This window comes from Sarcophilus harrisii, chromosome 3 (genome assembly GCF_902635505.1).
Source record: "Sarcophilus harrisii chromosome 3, mSarHar1.11, whole genome shotgun sequence".
Classification (NCBI taxonomy): domain Eukaryota; kingdom Metazoa; phylum Chordata; class Mammalia; order Dasyuromorphia; family Dasyuridae; genus Sarcophilus; species Sarcophilus harrisii.
Window position 1 is genome coordinate 32,573,853 of NC_045428.1, and position 16,592 is coordinate 32,590,444.

Consider the following 16,592-nt stretch of genomic DNA (forward strand, 5'->3'; position numbering starts at 1 on the left):
GTTTCTTTATTAGCTCCATTTAGCTTGATTAAATTCTGGCTTGCTAAAGTCTTTATTGTATGCTTTATGAGAAGAGTCTAGATTCTGTCAGAAGGGGATAGATTAGCATGACCTTTTAGGGAGATAACTAGCTGTTTATCTCTTTGCAGAAGTCAGAGTAAGTTTCTTAAATAAGAGTAAGAAGAAGCTGGGTTACCTTGGAATGGGCTACCTATGGAGCAAATATACTTATTCTCATTGGATAGATGTCTTTTAAGAAAGCAACTGCTAATCACTCATAATAATTACTCAGATCTGTCTTTTGATGGATATAACCAGTGATTTCTTGGGGGCGATAAGAGCTCCCTGACTTTGATTTGTGTTAGCCATTTTTTAAAACTGTTTCATAGTTTGTATATGCGTGTATTGTTTATGCAATGTTCTATTTCTTATAGAGAAAGCTGAAAATAACAACAAACAGGATCTCAAGAGTTGGAAGGACCATTTGGGGCCAACCCACACCTGAACAAGAATTTCATCTTCCACATCACCAAGAAGGGATCATCTAGCCTCAACTTCAAGGGTGAGGACTCTTATTATCTCTGAGGGTTGCCCAATTCACTTTGGGATTATTCTAAATGTCAAGAACATTTGTTTTGTTGAAACGTGATCCATAATATATTAGTCTGCTATTTCTACTCATTCTACCCATACCCTAGTTATAGTCTAAAGTGTCTGCTAGATGGTACAGTGCTGGGCCTGAATTCTGGAACATGCATGATACCCATAGCATAAGAGGTCAAATCTGGCACAAGACTGGCTATGTGAGCCTGGCTCAGTTTCTCTATATAAAAAATGGGGATCATAAAACCACCTGCTTATAGAATAGTATGAGAATAAAACCATATATGTATATAGACATATATGTATATATGTACACACACATGTGTGTATATAATTTTTATAAATTGTTTGCTATTATTGTTATGGGGCAAAATGGATGGAGAGGTGGTGTAACAAATGGGGGAAGGTCTAGTTTCTGATGTATCTCTGCCATTTGCAAGCTATTTGAAAAGGAGGTCTTTCTGTGCCTCAGGATACCTATCTATAAAATGAAAGATTTGGGTGAAATGTTCTCTAACATCTTTTTCTCAGTCTAAATCTATGACCTGCTGATTTTAGTGGTCTCATCTAGTCTTTCAGAGCTATGAGCCAGGATGAGAACTGGGAGAAGGGATGAAATTTGACACAGGATTATTCATTTGGATTTTTCCCCTTTTGGTCACTGTATTGCTTGATTAAGCACTTTACTACCATAATTCAAAACAATACATTGGTTGTTTATCCTAATCCGGTAGAGATAGAAGAAATGGGATGAGATGCACTACACTTTGTCTGGGTTCTAATCATTGCTCTTTTTTTTTTTTCTTAACTGGATGACCTTGAAAAATGCCCAGCTTTGCTAAGCCTCAATTTTTTTATCTGTTTTATAATGAGGGCATTAGACTAGATAATATCTAAAGTCACTTCTTTTAACAAATATACATTTCTATGAGTCTGCAAGACATTAATGCAACAATTTCTCACTTTTGAATGAGGCTACGAGTTCAGTTAAGTGGAGACTTCTTGAAGACAGTAATGATTTCCTTTTTGTCTCTTTATCCCCGGCATGTTGCCTAGTACTTCTCAAGTGATGAATCAGTGATTATCAAATTGATTTACAGTTTAGAATGATGCTGTGAACCAGAGTAGTGTTCATCCTGGACGGTCCTTTTCCAAGATGGAGCCAACAGGGGAAAGGCTGAGCATGGCGAAGGACTGAGAATCTTTCCATGTTCTCTCGAGCCAAATTTGTTTTGTGCAACTGTTTATCTTCTATTGATGCAGAAAATCAGGAGCTGGCCCAAATGAGTTTGGTTATCACAATCTTGAAGGCCTCTAAACCACTAAAAACATGGCAATTAGACTTGGCTACAAATTTATGGTTGAATTCGGGTTTGAAGATGGAGCATGTTCTGTCATTTCCTAATTAAAATTGGATGGAATTAAGTAGGCTCTTGTGTTAGAAGATTCATAAATAAGTATCTAAAATGACTGCTAATCAATTCCTTCCTATGTTGATCAAGTGTCTCTTATGCTAGTTACTATGGGTATCTGAGATATAAAGATGGAAAGAAACTAAACTCTGCTTTCCAGTAGCTAGGGAGACCCAACATATATCCAAGGAACTAAATGCTTAATTTGGAGGCAACTAGGTATCAGTTATGGGAGATAGAAGGTGAATCTGGAATCAGGAAAATCTGAGTTCAAATCTGACCTCAGACTTTATGTGACACCAGGCAGGTCATTAACTTTTTTTCTGCTCTAATTTAATCATTTGTAAAATGGGGAATAATAATAGCATCTACCTTTCAAGACTACTGTGAAGATAAAATGAAAAAATGTTAGTAAAACATTGTGTAGACCTTTAAGATCCATATACTTTTATTCCTTCCATATCACAAGGTTAGGGGAAAGGCATTCCTCAAATCTGGAAAATTTACATAAAAAGTTTTGTCCTTCAGTTCCATCAGAGAAGTCTGAATTGTTTTAAATTTTTCTTTTAATGGGTGTTTACAGTACCTTAGAGTAAAATTTGGATATTGAGTCCAACATCTACTGGCCTTTGGGCATTATCTGCATCTACCACAAAACTTCCCCCAGTTTTCCATTTAGTTTCTTAAACTGATCCTTTATGTATCATGTGGAAGGGAGAACTATAAACACTAGCTATGATAATAATAGTTAATGTGTGTATAATGTTTATTATGTATCATGCATTATGTTGAGGACTTACAAATAATTTGTTTGATCCTCCCAATCACCTTGGGAGGTACACACTATCATTAGTCCCAATTTGCAAATGTGGAAACTGAGGTAAACAGAGATGAGGTGATTTATCCAGGGTCACACAGTTAATAAGTGTCTTAAGTCTTAGTTTGATCTAGTCATGTCAAGAGGGAGCATATGCTAATACCTGAAGGAATTAGAAAAGACCTCATATAGAAGTTGGCACCTGACCTACACATCAAAAGAAACCAGCGACTATTAGATACGGGCAGGGTTTAAAACAACCTTGTATTTCTGCAAAGGTTACATTCTTTTTTTCAGGATCCAAGCCAAGGCTGGAATAGGAGCAGTCTCTAATAGATGTTTGAATTTGATTCCTGCCAATATTTGCTTACGGTGAGACAGATGGGTGGATCATGTTCCCTCTCTTCTAACTTGTTACTGATGTTAGGTAAAATCATTGGAAGTCAAATATATATTTTCTCTTCCAGTGTTCAAAGTAGGGCTTTCATTTGTGTGTTAAATCTACCTTGAGTTGCTGCAATCTCTGCAGACCCAAAGCCTTGGGTTTCCCTGACTTTTCAGTGTTGCTTTTGTATCTCATTGTATTTGCTGTTGAGCTCTCCCCACTCGGTGCCAAATTTTGTCAAACATGTTCTCCTCCATGCTGAGCCGCTCTCTGCCAACAATCTCCCCAGAGCGAATGCTTTAGTAATAAGCCCCGAAAATGGGAATTGATAATGGAAATACTGGCAGCCCCTTCTCCAGCAGGGGTGCACGCCTGCGTTTCTGTAATTAGGAGTGTGATTAGAAATAAGAGATGCTTTTGGTCTTCAATTTCAAGGCATGAAATGAAGGGATTAGAATTTGTCTCACTCTGGCAAATGACAGAAGTTCTGGCCTAGAACAGCTCTTTGTGCCTGACAATCAAGGGTCTATTGTCAGTGCTACCTTGTTGTTGTTGTTGTACTAATGTAAATAGTAAATGTGCTTTTATATACAATTTGTGATTACTGCTTGTTGTCTTAAGATCCTTATTTCCCACAATTATCTCCTGAAATGGCTGTTTTCAGGTTTAATGACCTTCATCTCTCCCACCTTCCTCTAGTGAATGCCTTGCCATCTGGGATATAGAGCACTAAGAGAACTTATTTTTTCATAGCCCCCACCCAATCAATGGCTGCCATTTGATTGGGGGCAAAAGAGTAGTCAGGGTACTACAAGAAAGTAGTGCTATATTGAGTAGTAATTAAGTTTTGTTTTGTTTTGTTGTTACCGTTTTTATAAAACCAAAGTAAATTGAATCTAGAAAGAGTTTATAGTTTATCCCGAAAAACCATGGAGTTGAGTATGATGGGAGAATGGTATTGATAATGAAATTTTTCAGACAAAAAAAAACCCATTTATGTATTTTTAATTCTCAAAGGCATTTAAAGGAGTTCCATTTAAATGTTTCTCAATAGCATATGGATGGTGCTTACATCGAATGTCAAGATTGAGGCTTCACGGGATTTGGTGAAACACAGTTGAAATACCCGTCTAACAATTAGCTCATATACAGTGATTTGTCTTCATTTTAAATAGTGAAAACAGGAGAGATGTCAATCTTCCTATTAATTTGTAGCTGGAGTTTTTGACACATTATAAAACAGCCTTTAACCTTAGGCGAAACAGAGTGCATTGAAGAGGAAATGCATATTATGCTGTCACCTTAAGAATATATGATTATAGCATCTTAGTGGTTGGGTAGACAGCTGCATAGACAAAGCACTGTAAATCTGGAAGAGAGATGCATCTGACAGGTCAACCCTTTACTTACTCAAAGATTCCTCTGGTTCAAAATTGCCTCAAGACTCTCTAGCAATCTGAAGCCTGAAGCAATTGAAATAGCAAGTGGGCTCAGTTCCCCCAGCTGTATTTTTTTTTCCTCTCTCCTGATAATATGATTATGTGATACTGAGAGTATTTGTTGATGAGGAAGAATTTTTATTGTGCATGCCTGCTTTCAAAGAGGGAAAAGAGGAGAGAGAATCAATGGAAGAATAGCAGTTGAATCTTTTTGTCAAAGATTAACAAAATTTCTACTGGGACTGTTCCCATTATCTCAGGGTGAAAACTTAGCAATATTCAGGTCTTTTATCTGGACTCTTTATAACATCTGAAGAGGGATTTAATGGGCTGATGGGTATAGCCTGTGCATGCAGACATGGGTAGGATTCCACAATAAGTCGTTGAAATAAACATTAGAATTTTTCCATCCTTAGAAATTATCTGCCTAACTCATAAGTTATGGTCAGTTTTTATTAAGTAAATTAGAACTTATCAGGAAGAACTAAATCTAGGATATCTGGAAGGATTAGACTTGATGATCTTTCAAATTCAGACAGGGATTTTACTACCAAAGCCTCATAATGGTTTAAATATTAATAACATGAGCATCGCTTTGGTGGCTTAGCTGTTCATACATGATTCTTAAAGATGGCTTTTCTAATAAAAGAATGATTCAAACCTGAATACTGTCAGTTCCCAAGGGTATGGGTATTAAAACTCTACCATCCTCTGCTGGAAGCACATTTTCACAAGGTTATGTTTGGGGCAAAAGTTCCTTTGCTATTAGTACTTTTCTTTTAAAAAGGGAACTCAGTGACAGCTGGGTGACGCAGCAGATAGAGCATCAGCCCTGAAGTCAGGAGGACCTGAATTCAAATCTGACCTCAGACACTTAACTCCTGCTATCTGTATGACCCTGGGCAAGTCACTTAACCCAATCACCCCAAACAAAGACAAAACAGAACAAAACAAAACAAAAATTTGAAAAAAGGAAACTCAGTATACAGTAAGAAAGATACGGATAGTGAAAAGTGCCCTGGACAGGATGTTAAAATGTCTGGCTTCAGTTTCATCTCAACCTGAAACTAGTTGTGTAATCTTAAGCAGATAATTTTATCCCTTTAGTCTTCAGTTGCTTCTTTAAATTGATGGGACTGAGCTAAGTCATCTTAGAAATCTTCTTTGACTCAGAAATTCAATGAATAGGCACATATTTATCTAGAATGACTGAGAAATGGAGTGTCTAGGTTAATTCAATACCAATGCTAATAGACATCATGTATGTCATTCAAGGATGGCCAGTTTTCAAAGACTTTAAATATAATAAAGTATATTCAAATACCAGTATTATACTGAAATAATTTGTCCAAAACCAATTTTGAGATTTCCGTTGGGGTTGTCATAGTAAAACAGCAGTTATATTAATATAGTCTTATAGATTGAGAAGTATACAAAAATACTCCCACCTATATTATCCATAGTATATGGATTGAAATTTGATTGTTAGAAGAAATCATTGATCTAATTTAACAAGCATTTTGTTTTCCTAGTTCTGTTTTCTTTATAACACTTCATATAAGATTTCCATGCTTTTCTACTTTCATATTACTTGTTTTTATAACATGATGACACCCCTTTTTTGATAAAATTTTATTTCTCTTTTCCTTTTATGTGATCAAAGTTTCCCAAGAAATACACTATCACACTTCCTTGAGAGCCATCCCTTATAGCAAAGAATAAAAAAGAGAACAATCAAAATGTTCTGGTAAATTAACAAATGCTTTGAAAAAGTGTGACAGCCAATTTTTATAATCAAAGTGACACTATAATGCACAGAACACTGAACCTGGAGTCAAGAAGACCAGCGCTTATTCTAATCTAGACACTTACTAGCTTTGTGACCCTGGTCAAGTCAACCATGGTCTACCTCAATTTCCTCAACTGCAAAATGGAATATAATATCACCTATCCAATCATGATTATAAAAGTTAAATATTTGTAAAGTGCTTACCAAAGTGCCTGACACAGAGTATAGGTGATTAATAAAAGCTTATTTTCTTCCTTCCTTCAAATATATGTGATTTGGTGAGGATACCTTTTCTCACATACCTTCCTTGGAGCTAAGCTTACTTATGAAAACTTCATAGCATTCAGTTTAGTTTATTCTGTTGTCTTTCTTCCCATTTATATTGTTACACTCACTATGTATATTATTTCCTTGTTCTACTTACTTCATTTTATGTGAGTTCATATAAGTTTTCCCATGTTTCTTTATATTCATCATATTGATTATTTCTTGAAATACATTATTCCATGGAATTCATATGCTACAATTTCTTTAGCTATTCTAAGTGGTAGGTATCTATTTTAATTCTTATTTTTAGTATGTTATTTTTCATTACATTACTCTACCACAGTTTAATTAACCATTTACCAATTACTGTGTATCTATTTTCAATAATCATTTATTAAGACCCTTTTATGTTAAAGACAATATGCTAGGAATAAACTCCTACTCTCAATAAGTTTATTGACCACTGAATAGGCTCCTTGAAGATGTGACATTTTGTATTTATTTTTATACCTCCTAATGCTCATACACACACACACACACATACACAAAAATACATGTGTACTTTCACATATGTATATATATAAACAATCTACACATATGTGTGCTCATGTATATACATCTGTGTATAGAAAACATATTTATTTATTCATTAGTTTATAGACATCAGTTTATATACAAATCAGGTGGTTTTTAGTTTTTTTTTTCTTTAAAGGAGCAACAATTATGTGCTTATCTTTTATTGATTTGATGTTTTATATACAGGAGTGCATGGTATTATTTAATGGAGTATTTAGTGACCTGTTTTGGATCCCCCCACTTCTCCATAGATCAATCTCTTCAGAGTTCCTTAAGACCAGTATCCTTAAGACAAGATAGATAATCTTGTTTCTGTTTGAAATATTACGATCCTCTTTCTAGCTCCTCTCCATTCCACCTTCTTGCATAGTTTCCCCTTCTACTCTAAGGTTACCTTCCATATAATTTCCATCTACATATCTTGTACATGGTGTTTCCATACTGGCATGTCAGTTCCTTGAGGACAGAGACTATTTTAGCTTTTTCTTTGGTTGCCTTGTATTTGATGACTAATAAGCTTTTAATGCTTATTAATTTATGATAGATTTGTATCTGGAAGCAATCTTAGAGGAAAGAAAGAGAGAAAACAAAAGGAGAAAGAAAAAAGTGAGGGAATGAATTTGGAATTGAAAGTGAAAATGTGTGTGTCTTGTGTGTGTGTGCGCGTGTGCGTTTTGTGTGTGTGTGTGTGTGTGTGTGTGTGTGTATGTGTGTGTGATTTTTTTAAGGGCCCAGTCGAAACTCTTTGTGTTAAAGTTGAAGCCTTCTAATGTGAAATTATTTACCTAAGAACACAAATATACCAAATAAGAGGTGAGATTTGAAGCCAGGTCTTCACCTTTAATGGCAGTGTTCTTCCTACTATACTCCTATGTTTGAATTTTTAATACAGTGTGAAAACACAGTATTCTTAGATGAAGTAGAAACGAGGCAGGCCCCTGGTGACAGATACAAAATTTTCTTTCTTAATTGCAGGCATGATACTGAAATAATTCCATCATCATTCCCTGGTAGATCCCAGAGATCTGAAATAATAAACCCTAAATTCTCCTCTTGCCCATGCATTAAGAAAAAGGAAAGGACTCAACAAACAAATGAGGAAACAATATTCCTCAGGACATGTTTGTCTTTCTTTTACTATGTTGACCTCTGAATGAAGGAAGAGAAAGAAAGAGAACAGCCTGAGATAGAGTTTACTTTCAGCAGTTTGGCTTTGATTAATTAGGAGGGCATGTCCTTCAGGTCCCATGCCCTCAGATGGAGTGTCAACCTGAAGCTAAACACACTTTATCTTCTGAAAACTCTACTGATATTTCAGTCTGGATGCAGGAAGTAGCTTCACTGGAGCTCTGGGAAAGCCCTCTGGCTTCTGCACTTTATTGTAATTTCTGGTAACTCTCTACTGACATTCTTGACAAACAACATCCCCAGCGTTTTTCTTTGCACACTGTGGGTGAGGGCTTATGGGGATGATATTTGGTGACTTTTTTTTCCCCAAAAAAATTCTGAGCTATTTAAATCTACTTTTTTTTCCAGGAAGGATCTTAAAGCAGAAAACTATCTTGCTAATTGACCCTTTTAAGAAAACCCATAAATATAGAATAGGAAGGAACTTCTGAGACTGTAATTGCATCATATGATCATGTATTTGAAGCTAGCCAGGTCCAGAGCATCAATAGTCAATAAGCATTTATTAAGTGTTTAGTAGATTCCAGGCATTGTGCTAAATCCTGAAGATGTCAAAAGAAAAAATAAAAACATTTCATACTCTGAAGAAGTACAAAATCTAATAGAGGAGTCAATCTGCAAATAATGATTGATCATCAGAGAATCCAATTCCTTCATTTTATAGTTAAAGAAACAGACCCAAAATCGGAGAGCCAGAGATTATTAGATTGGAAAGTGGAAGGGACTATAGAGACTGTCCTAACTCCTGCTTGAAATATTCTGCTCCCTCATCATAAGTACCACCATTTCCCCCCTTTCCTCTTAACTTTTCTAGCTTCTTTCTAGAATCTGCTCAGGTCCCACCTTCTGCAGGAAGCTACCATTGTTCAGGGTCTTTCCCTTTTGGATTGCCCGCTATACTCACTATTTAACTTGTATAGATCTAAATATTTAAATCTAATCTCACCCACTGAAAAAGGGATATGTATGCAAGTTGGGTTTTTTATCTGTTTTTGTTTAGTTGTTTGGGTTTTTTTTGCTTTTTTATGGGTGTCCCCAGCTCTGCCCACAAAATTGTTTCCCTGTCTATGCCAGTCCCCTCACTTTGCGGATTAAAAAATTGATACCCAAGGAAGTCATGGGGTCACAGAATCATGGATTCAAAGCAAGAATCTCCTCAGGATCTAGCTAATCCAATCATTTCATTTTACAACTAAGTGGTAAAATTCTTAGATTACTGGATTAGGAACAAAAAAGCCTAGAGTTTAAATCCTGTCTCATCCTAAATGTATTACCCTGGGCAAGGTATTAAGCTTCTCTGTGCCTTTGTTTCCTTATCTGTAAATTGAGGATAATAATATTACCTACCTTTTGAGTTTATTATAAAAATGAAATGAGCCTTTCCCTTCTTCCTCCTTTTCTCCCTCCTCCTTTCTTCTCCATCCTATCATTCTCCTCCTCTCCCTTTTCCAACCCTCTCCTGCCTCCTCCTTCCCCTCTTCTTCTCCCTTCCCCTTTCACCTCTTCTTCCTCTTCCCCTTCCTTCTCCTCCCCTTCCTTCTCTCTCTCCTCTTCCTTCTCTTCTTTCTCCTTCTCCTTCTCCTTCTTCCTTTTTTATTCTTCCTCGTTGGTAACAATATAATGTAACAGTACAATATTTGAAAGTTTGTGACTGTCATTTGCCACTGTCATGCAGGTAGAAGGAAGATCTATGAACTGGACCCCATGCATCCCTTCATCCCACGCTTAGTGCTCTCCACCTTCTATCATACTGCCATGACAGTCTTTGGTTAGGCAACCTGAGAGGATATTCTCATGTGGCTCCCATTGGAAGGCTACATCCATCTACAAACCTATTCCCCAGAAGGGAGAACTCCCTTTATACCCTGATCCTGAACTTTTTGAGGTTTTTCATATTTACCTTGAAGATTTTTCCCAAGGCCTGACTGTAAAGTCCAGGCTAGCTCTCTGAAGGGCCTTGGGACCAGCCCAACTCCTTGGTCTTGAGGTGTAGAAGTGAAGGAGGCAGGAGAGTCATCACGTGGCTGGTCCAAGATAGAGTCTGGAATCTGGAGCCTGAAGTCTTCTGTGACTGAGAGCTGGGCTAAGAGCTGTGGCTAAAAGAGCCCTCTGTCTCTGGGACTCTCTTAAATACCCCAGCAGGACTATATCACCACAGTACATTGGGCATGTACAACTGTAGAACATCACATCACCACATTACATCAAGTATGTGTTTAGAGAACCACCATCTCACACCTAGTAGGTACTTAACTACAAGAAGCCTGATGTTCTAGATTCAGGTACACCCTTTCAGAGTTCCTGCCAGCTACACCTGACAACCATCAAGAGATATCAAGGAAACCTAATTTCTGGAAGGATCTTGTGCATCTTAGGCTATAGTATTAGGTTAAATAGGTGAGAACAGGAATAATATAAACCAAAGTCTATAACACAGGTAACTGATTAGCTCAAGATTTTCATGGTGGAAAAGATAATTATAAATACAATTTTAACATAAATAAGAAAAAGGTCTAGGATTTTATCTCTGTGAGACATTTTGTAGGTTTGACCCTTTCCTATAGCATATCACTTTGCTATAATTAAAGATGGATAGATAGAAAGGAAGGAAGGGTGGAAAGAAAGAAAGAAAGGGTAGAAAAAAAGAAAGGGTGGAAACAAAGAAAGAAAGAAAGAAAGAAAGAAAGGAAGAAAAAAGAAAAAAGAAAGAGAGAAAGGAAGGGTGGGAAGGAAGGAAGGAAGGTGGGAAGGAAGGAAGGGTGGAAAGAAAGAAAGATAGATAGGAAGGAAGGGTGGAAAGAAAGAAAGAGAGAAAGAAAAACAGAAAGGTAACTAATGGATGGACAGATAGATGAGAGTTATTATGTAGATGTAGATCTATTTATATATATCTATCTATATAAATGTATATAGATAGATATATTTATCAACATTTATATATATGTGACATATATATTTAATATAACATACAATCTGAGGCAATTTTCTAAATATTGGAATCTTCTGGTTATTTTTAATGAGTATTAATGAATATTCCCCATTAAGTGAAGCTTCATAAATTCTCTTTGAGGCTCTTATTAATTAAAAACAAAACAAAACAAAATGCATTGTCCTGGTAGAAAAATATTATTATAATTTTTCATTTCATTGGCTAAAAGTAATGGTATTTTAAATGCCTTCTCTTAAAGTAGAGCTTTTTGTGATTTATTATCTTGTTCTATCATATATTTAGTGACTTGCCCCGTGGTGCTTTACACCACAGACTTCCAGTTAAATAGTAGAGATCCGTTCCCTTAAGATTTTACAGCCAGCCCTCAGAAGACACTAAGTCAATCTCTCTAATTGTAGCCTGAGAGTTCTTGAGTTCTCCATTTGGGGAAAGGATAAGTTGGACCTTTTAGATACTTTTTTGTAACTCAATTAGAAAATAAACTTTATAAGGAAAAATGTAAATTCTTATTCTAATTATGGAATTCATTTTAAAGTCAAAAGTTGTGCATAAATTTAGCTATATTACATTTACTTGAAAACTTCCTCTCCTGCTATGTTTAATCTTAAGCAAGGGAAGAGGGGAACAATTAGATCAGCATCTTGGCCTCCAGCTGACCTTGACAGCCCTTATTAGCCTTTGAGATTCCTACACCAATTTACTTAGAAATAATGACCCTTTCAAGACTGTATTAAGTGGCAAAATTAATTGGATCTAACTGCAGTATGCTGGTAAGTGTTTAACAACCAGCTCTACAGAAAAAGAAATAAAAGTCCCTATGACATACTTTTATATTTGATCTGCCTTGTTGATATTTTCTCCATACTTTAAGTTTAGAGAAAAGAAGCTTAGAGAGGGGAGAAGAGGAGATGTTTATGCCTGCCTTCAGGTTGTTGTTTTTTAATCACGTCCCACTCTTCACAACGTCATTTGCCATAACATCATGGGGTCTTCTTAGCAAAGATACTGGAGTGGTTTGTCATTTTCTTCTCCAGTGGATTAAAGGTGAGTGCCTTGGGTCATACAACTAGTAAATGTGTTTTTGAGACTGAATTTGAACTCAGTTTTTTTTATTTTTTTGACTCCAGGCTCTGTACTATATTCATCGAGCTACCTAACTGTCTAGGTACTAAAGTTATATGAGTTGTACAAATACAAATTAGGGTTTGATGTTAAAAAAACTCTTTCCACCAGTTATAGATGTCAAATAATTACATGAACTTCTCTTAGTGATAGAGGGATACTGCCCCCTGATAATGTTTACACAATGGCTAGATGATTACTTGTTTAAACTATTGTTAAAAGTTTCAAGTAAGAGTTTGACTTGTTTCCCACTGAGGCCCCTTCTTTTGGTAATTCTATCACTCTAAGACTCTCCAATCCCTAGTCCAGGGTCTACCAAAGAATGAGCTTCAAAAATATTTGTCCATTGGAATTGACTTAGAGCCTATAATTCCTTCCAGCGTGTCCATTTTCCAAACATTCTCCTTAATATTCCTCAGATCTGAGAACTGGGCTTTGTTAGATGTTCTGACCATGCTGAAAAATTCAGAGGGAAAAGATTTGTGGGAAGTAAGGCCAAAGATTTTGAAAATAGCATCAAAAATGATAAAGAAAAGGAAAAGAGTATATATGAGCATAAATGTCATGTAGGAATATGTCATGGCTTTACTAAGAGCTAAATTCATGTATAGGGATAGACAGAGATAATTGAGCTATTAATGTTATTTTCTTATTGTATTGATGAGTCTCAATTCCATTAGGGGAATTGGAAGTTAGTATTTATTTCATGCAGGGGTTTTTAAATTTTTTTTCTGTGTCAGGATCTGTTTGGAAGTCTGGTCAAGTTCATGGATTACATCTCAAGGGGGAAAAATGTTCAAATTATATTAAAATAGAATTAGAATAGAATATATAAAATATATATATATATAATATATATATATACATGTGTGTATATGTGTGTATTTATTTGTGTGTATATATATATATATATATATATATATATATATAGAGAGAGAGAGAGAGAGAGAGAGAGAGAGAGAGAAAGAGAGACAGAGAGAGAGACAGAGACAGAGAGACAGAGAGAGAGAGACAGAGAGAGAGAGAGAAAGAGAGAGAGAGAGTGAGTGTTTATGAACCACTAGTTAAGAATCTGGTCTACTAGGTTTCACTTTCCATTTTGTTAGTTGAAAGCAGCCAGCTAAGTGAGCACTTTATTTGAAGTGGGTGGGGGCTACAAGAGTTTTGAACAATGATTTCAGTGATAAAAATAAATTTCAGTGTGGGAACCCTGTACCCTCCTGCAGAGACTTATTTGGGACCCCAAGAGCTTAAGTGTTTCCCCCAGGGCCACAGAGTTAATGCATTCAAGGTGCAAGACCTGAATATCAAGTTTTCTGACTATTAAGGCAGAACCCATCAGTGCCTATCCATTACATGTAACATAAATTTTGCGTTGCACATATTCATAGATTTACTAGAAGGTATAACAAAAAAATATCACATAAGTTCTTCTCTTATAAGTGAAGAACCTGAGAATCCAAAATGGATTATGTGACTGCCCTAAGGTCACACACAAGCAAGGATGGGAACTTGGTTCCTCAGACTCCAAAATTCTATTCATACCTCTGTACTCTGTTACTTTCTGAGTTAAGCAAGATGATCTCAAAAGTCTTCTTAAAATGACATTTGGAGGATTTTTTACCATAAGCTATCCTCAATATACTACCTTCTCTTGGCACAAATTAAGAACAGTTAAGCAAAACAAATTAATGAAATCACCCCATCTGGCTATCTATGTATTTTTATTTCCCATTACAAGTCTACAGTCTTTCACCTGAACCAAGAATAAGAAGGGGGTGAGGGTGAGATATCATCAGTTCTCTATGACCAAGAGGAATCATTGGCACTATTGTGAGTTCAGGGGTCTTTCAGTATAATTTTCATTTTTATTATGATTATTTTTGTTCATCATGTTTGGGCTGCCTTTATTTCATTCTCAAATGAGTTCACATAAATTCTCTTCTAAGATGCCTTGCAATACTAACATTGTTATTCTTTTTTTTTTTTTTTTTTTTTATTTAATAGCCTTTAATTTACAGGATATATATACATGGGTAACTTTACAGCATTAACAATTGCCAAACCTCTTGTTCCAATTTTTCACCTCTTACCCCCCCACCCCCTCCCCTAGATGGCAGGATGACCAGTAGATGTTAAATATATTAAAATATAAATTAGATACACAATAAGTATACATGACCAAAACGTTATTTTGCTGTACAAAAAGAATCAGACTCTGAAATATTGTACAATTAGCTTGTGAAGGAAATCAAAAATGCAGGTGTGCATAAATATAGGGATTGGGAATTCAATGTAATGGTTTTTAGTCATCTCCCAGAGTTCTTTTTCTGGGTATAGCTAGTTCAGTTCATTACTGCTCCATTAGAAATGATTTGGTTGATCTCGTTGCTGAGGATGGCCTGATCCATCAGAACTGGTCATCATCTAGTATTGTTGTTGAAGTATATAATGATCTCCTGGTCCTGCTCATTTCACTCAGCATCAGTTCGTGTAAGTCTCTCCAGGCCTTTCTGAAATCATCCTGTTGGTCATTTCTTACAGAACAGTAATATTCCATAATTTTCATATACCACAATTTATTCAGCCATTCTCCAACTGATGGACATCCATTCAGTTTCCAGTTTCTAGCCACTACAAAAAGGGCTGCCACAAACATTCGTGCACATACAGGTCCCTTTCCCTTCTTTATAATCTCTTTGGGATATAATCCCAGTAGTAACATTGTTATTCTTTTTGGAGAACCAAAAAAATCAAATGACTGCCAGATATTCCTTATTTTTTCCTTCTGAAAAAATCTTATGTACCTTAAATATGTAGAATTTATTTTCTGGACTCATTGCATGAATATTCATTACATACTTATTGCAAAATCTTGAGAAAATGAACAGGAATTCAATATTTAATATTCGATAGTAAGTTGTGCAATGAATATTTCTACTTGAGGTTATGAGTTCTTATAAGGCACAATTGATATTCAAGCTATTGCTTCCCTTAATTACTGCAAAAATGTCTGAAGTGACTTGTTCAAGCTTGATCACCCAGCTGATATCAGTTACACGATTTGGTAGGGTGATTCCTAACACAATGGTACTGGGAATAGATACTAGGAACATTCAGAAAACAATATGACAGGAATGGTTGAGAAGAAAAAAAAAGGGGTAGAAGGCTGGACTAAAGTGACCTCTAAGGTCTCTTCCTGCTGTAGATATGGTCTTTCCTCTGTATCTCATACATAACACTCCATCTTTATGTCTTTGCATGGGTTATCCCCCATGTTTGGAAACTCTTCTTCCTTCCTTCTTGCTGCTTTTCTTCCTTCCTTCCTTCCTTCCCTTCTTTTCTCCCCTCCTTTCTTCCTTCCTATTTTCCTTCTTTCCTTCCTTCTCTCTTCCTTCCTTCCTACTTTTCTTTTTTCCTTTCTTTCTACCTCCCTTCCTATTTTTCTTCATACCTTCCTTCCTTTCTACTTTGCTTCATAGCTTCCTTCCTACCTTCTTTTTTTTCTTCCTTCCTTACTTCCTTATTGTCCTTCCTTCCTTCTCTCTTCTTTCCTTTTTTAATCTTTCTCTTCATCTTCCTTTCTTCCTCTCTTCCTCCTCTCTTCCAACTCCTTCTATTCTTTTTCTATCTTTCTTTGTCCTTCTGTCTCTCTGTGTCTATCTCTTTTATCTTTCTCTTCATCTGTCTCTTCTTTCTGTTTTTCTCTCTGTTTCTCTCTTCCTTTGCCCAACCTTTTCTCTCTCTGCTTCCTTCCCTCACCCCCATCTCTCCACGCTGCCTAGAACATAGTAGGAAATTAAGAAATGTTTTTTATTAGATTGATGTTTTGAATTTGGGCTCTCATTATTTTAGGTACATACTCCAAAATGATCAAGGGCAGAATGTTTCTATATATGCCAAAATATTTTTTGCGATAATTTTGTGGTAGCAAAACAAAGCAAAGATAAAATGAGTGTCCTGCAATTATAATTTGAATGGTTGAACAAATTATTACTTATAAATGTAATAGAATACTATCATTACAAGAAGCCGGAATATGGA

At 35.9% G+C, this 16,592-nt stretch overlaps 1 protein-coding gene across 2 annotated transcripts in view; it reads left to right on the forward strand.

The window, feature by feature from the left end:
• The first annotated feature begins 433 nt into the window (after positions 1 to 433).
• Positions 434 to 16,592, forward strand: part of NAALADL2 (N-acetylated alpha-linked acidic dipeptidase like 2) — a 1,183,950-nt gene continuing 1,167,791 nt past the window's right edge. For both annotated transcript variants that reach the window (XM_031957680.1, XM_031957679.1), the window contains exon 1: positions 434 to 562. The gene's annotated coding sequence lies outside the window, so the exon portion shown is untranslated. The remainder of the gene's footprint in view (positions 563 to 16,592) is intronic.